The sequence below is a fragment of the Littorina saxatilis genome, linkage group LG2 (assembly GCF_037325665.1).
Source record: "Littorina saxatilis isolate snail1 linkage group LG2, US_GU_Lsax_2.0, whole genome shotgun sequence".
Taxonomy (NCBI): Eukaryota; Metazoa; Mollusca; class Gastropoda; order Littorinimorpha; family Littorinidae; genus Littorina; species Littorina saxatilis.
The window spans coordinates 100,420,081-100,424,875 of record NC_090246.1 but is presented as its reverse complement, the minus strand read 5'-3'; the positions used below and the strand labels follow the sequence as shown (position 1 = coordinate 100,424,875).

Below are 4,795 nucleotides of genomic sequence, written 5' to 3'. Positions count from 1 at the left end.
TCCACAACGTGACTTGTGCCCAACAAAAAGATAAATGCATAAGAGAAAATATCCAAAAGACCGATCTTTATGAAATTTGACATGAGTGTTCCTCGGAATGATATCCCCGGACATTTTTTCTTTTTTTCGATAAATACCTTTGATGACGTCATATCCGGCTTTTTGTAAAAGTTGAGGCGGCACTGTCACACCCTCATTTTTCAATCAAATTGATTGAAATTTTGGCCCAGCAATCTTCGACGAAGGCCGGACTTCGGTATTGCATTTCAGCTTGGTGGCTTAAAAATTAATTAATGACTTTGGTCATTAAAACTCTGAAAATTTAAAAAAAAAAAGTTTTTAAAACGATCCAAATTTACGTTCATCTTATTCTTCATCATTTTCTGATTCCAAAAACATGTAAATATGTTATATTCGGATTATAAACAAGCTCTGAAAATTAAAAATATAAAAATTAATATTATTTTTTTTTCTCCGAAATCGATTTAAAAACAATTTCATCTTATTCCTTGTGGGTTCCTGATTCCAAAAACATATAGATGTGATATGTTTGGATTAAAAACACGCTCATAAAGTTAAAAAGAATAGAGATAAAGAAAAGCGTGCTCTTCTTGTCAATTTCACTGCCTTAGCATCGAGCGGTGGACTGACGATGCTACGAGTAAACGCTCTTGCTGTAAAAATGCAGTGAGTTCAGTTTCATTCTGTTAGTTCGACAGCTTGACTAAATGTTGTAATTTCGCCTAACGCGACTTGTTGTGTTTGCTATATTCGCCCGAACATAGGATAAACTGAACAATCTTCACTGTCGTGTATGTCATCAGCACATAATGTTTGCGAGCAGTTGTTATTGATTATTTGTTTGGACTGTAAAGAACAGTTTCAGAAATTGTAATTGGTTGTCGATGCTACGTCTATAAACTAATGAGAACAACGAAACAAAAACGTTATTCGTTTTAAAACTTTGATATAGAAATTCTGTTGTTGAAAATCATAAAAGATACGCTGATCACATGCAATTATTACACACACACAAACACACACACACACACACACACACACACACGTGCGCGCGCACACGCACACACATATACACATACTCACACACAAACATACATATACACATTTATCCTACATACGTGAGAGAGACACCCGTGAGATAATAATCGTTCAAATCACACGTGTGTGTATCATGTAAATGAGGTCATGTCAAGCAAGTCTGGCAGGGACCTGTTTTTCCACTGCTCATGATGCCAAAGTCACCGAGACAAACGTCATTATAGAAAAAAAAATTGCGCTCGCTAATTACCCTCGATGAATTTTTTGAACTAACACGTCACGCCACACTTTCAGAGTGACGTTTCTTTGCTTTGACGTAATAGATTGCACGAGGCTTTAGAAGAGATCGAGGTTCCAAAACAAGCGTCTTCAATTTAGCTGCCCCGAATGCAGGACATTTTCAGTAAAATACACGTAAATACAGTATGTAGGATAAACAGAATACTACATGGCTATCGTACCAGATTTACACTCGTTGCTTTTTCAAATAGTGAACAGCTCGCTTTCGCTCGCAGTTCAATATTTAAAAAAAAAACTCGTGTAAATCTGGTACGACACAGCAAGCCATGTAGTATTCTCTATATAGACACCCACACACACAATCACACACATATATACACACACACGCATACTCACACACCCATACACACATACAGACACGCTACAGACACACACACACACACACACACACACACACACATACACACACACACACACACCTGCAAACACAAAAACGAACACGCACTCACAACCACGCACAAAGAATGAAAGATTCTTGGCAAGCATAGTGACCGAGACTTGTAATAGGTGGAACGTCTTGGACCAAAAACATGGACTTTCTTTTACGTGTTCCGTGACGTTATTGTAAGTTTGACGTCATAATGACACAGGGGCAAAAGAAAAAGACGAAGGACACGAGGGCAAGCAAACTCATTTGTTTTAGGGGATCATGAAAACAGGGGGAGGTAAGACCCGGAAGATAAGAGTTACGGAGCTTGTTCGCAATCGTCACTACGCTGTGCATTGATCGGTGTAAGAAGATGACTATCCCCACGAATTGTGTGTAAATCGTAATTTTATCTATGGGTAATAATATGCATTTTCCTGAAAAATTGCAACTGTTGTCCGCATTTACTTAACATATAAAAATGAATGAAAGACTGTTGTAGAGAAAAATTTGCCCGCATTTTCTTCAAATAAAAAACTGATAAAAAACGCTCGCGCCGGACCTGAGTACTCTTCAGACATTCACACACACACAGGGCCGGACCAAATGAGTTGTAAGGGGGGGGGGTTCCTCCTTTTTTTGGGGAGGAAAATCAGCGAAGTGGCGAACTAGGGGGGTCCGGGGGCATGCTCCCCCGGAAAATTTTTGAAAAACGGTTAAAATCTGTGCAATCTGGTGCATTCTGGGCCTTGTTTTGAGGGTTAAGAGCAGCATTGTTTTGGTGCTAAAACTAGTAAAAAAACAACAACAAAAAAACCTCAAAGCAAGGTACATGCTTTTTCCAGGGGTGGGGTTCCGGAACCCCTGGAACCCCCCCCCCCCCCCCCTGGGTCCGGCCCTGCACACACACACTCTCTCTCCCTCACTCCTTCTCTCTCTCTCTCTCTCTCACACACACACACACACACACACACACACACACACACACACACTACCACATCTCCATTCTAAAACACGTCACGTTCCAAATCAAAAGACGACATTCTATTTTCTTACGTCACTATTCTTGGTTTACGGTACCATTCCGGCATTCGGGGGCTTTGCTACGAGTATGGCATAGTCTTGGTTTGCCGAGACCTTGCACCGTTCTATCAGACTGCCTGGCTGGCTGTTGCACCGCGAATTCCTCCCACCGCCAAGTCGTTTTTTTGTGGTTTATTTCGCATTTAGGTCCCAGGTAACATTATGAAGTTTTAATACGATCAATCGGACCTATTATCAAGTTAGTGTATCAACTTTTGAACGAACTGCGCCCAGTAGTTTCCCAGCAATAAGCTGTTAAGTCGAGACACACACACAGACAATTAAAGTCTGCTGGACCCTAGTACTAGCGTACTCGGGGATAATGAATTCTTGTTGTAGAGAAACATAATCCAAGCGTCCACATCTATCGATCGTCAAGAACATGGCAGCGTCAACACAAGATGACCACTACCGATGACCAGTAGTGAATATTGTAAGAGGTCGTGAAGAAATTATCGATACATGGGGAAAACATCACCAATCACGTATATCTTTTGCTTTTCCCATCTTCGCAAAGAAAGAAAGAGAAAAAGAAAGAAGGAAAAAAAGATGTGGAAAATCTTGTTTGTTTTTATGAAATTGACACCATAATATGTAAGAAGAAGAAGAAGAAAAAGAAGAAGTAGAAGAAGAAGAAGAAGAAAAACAGGAAAAACAAGAAGAGGAACAAGAAGAACAAGAAGAACAAGAACAAGAAGAACAAGAACAAGAAGAACAAGAACAAGAACAAGAACAAGAAACAAAAATATCAACAGAACACACACACACACACACACACACACACACACACACACACACACACACACACACACACACACACACACACACACACACACACACAAACACACATGTAAATGAATAACATAACAATAGTACTTAGTCAAGTCGACACTGCACTTCATACTTCTTACCTTTGTGGCAGGCTGTCTGGTCTCCAAAGTGATGGATCGTAGAGGCTGAACAGTTAGTTATATAGCTACAGATCAATGTATTCTCGGGTGTACAGGTACATGAATCTATGATGAAAAAGACAGCATTATCAGAGCTCCGACGGGCGCAGTGGCACAGTGGTAAGACGTCGGCCTCCTAATCGGGAGGTCGTGAGTTCGAATCCCGGTCGCTGCCGCCTGGTGGGTTAAGAGTGGAGATTTTTCCGATCTCCCAGGTCAACTTATGTGCAGACCTGTTAGTGACTTAACCCCCTTCGTGTGTACACGCAAGCACAAGACCAAGTGCACACGGAAAAGATCCTGTAATCCATGTCAGAGTTCGGTGGGTTACAGAAACATGAAAATACCCAGCATGCCTCCCCCGAAATCGGCGTATGCTGCCTGAATGGCGGGGTAAAAACGGTCATACACGTAAAAATCCACTCGTACTAAAAACATGAGTGAACATGGGAGTCTAAGCCCATGAACGAAGAAGAATCAGAGCTCCAATGTAAAGCGTGACATCGTTTGAACATACAAACGGTACTTTTGGTTGCATCCATTAGTGGTCTTGTAGCTCCAGTGTAAAGCGTGACATCGTTTGAACATACAAACGGTACTTTTGGTTGCATCCATTAGGGGTCTTGTAGCTCCAGTGGTACATGACTGGACATATGATCCTCGGGACATGGGTTCGAATCCATACTGGAACGGTAACCGTTCAACTTGATGTGATGACCCAGCGACAGGTTCCTTGTCCCACCACCACTTCACCGCCGTGGCACGTAAAAGACCTCGGTCATTCTACCAGAAGTGCATGTGGCTGAGTACTCACAACCACGCACACACCTCGGTAGTGCAACTCTTGAAAGAGACTCTTGTTGCTGCTACCTTTACACTGGGAGAAAGAGACTCTTGTTGCTGCTACCTTTACACTGGGAGAAAGAGACTCTTGTTGCTGCTACCTTTACACTGGGAGAAAGAGACTCTTGTTGCTGCTAGCTTTACACTGGGAGAAAGAGACTCTTGTTGCTGCTACCTTTACACTGGGAGGAAG

General features: G+C 41.8%; 1 protein-coding gene across 1 annotated transcript in view; it reads right to left on the bottom strand.

Annotated features, from left to right (window-relative positions):
• Positions 1-3,797, bottom strand: part of LOC138960335 (beta-1,3-galactosyltransferase 5-like) — a 9,135-nt gene extending 5,338 nt beyond the window's left edge. Inside the window, exon 1 of the mRNA XM_070332197.1 lies at positions 3,721-3,797. The gene's annotated coding sequence lies outside the window, so the exon portion shown is untranslated. The remainder of the gene's footprint in view (positions 1-3,720) is intronic.
• Between the last annotated feature and the right edge of the window lie 998 nt (positions 3,798-4,795).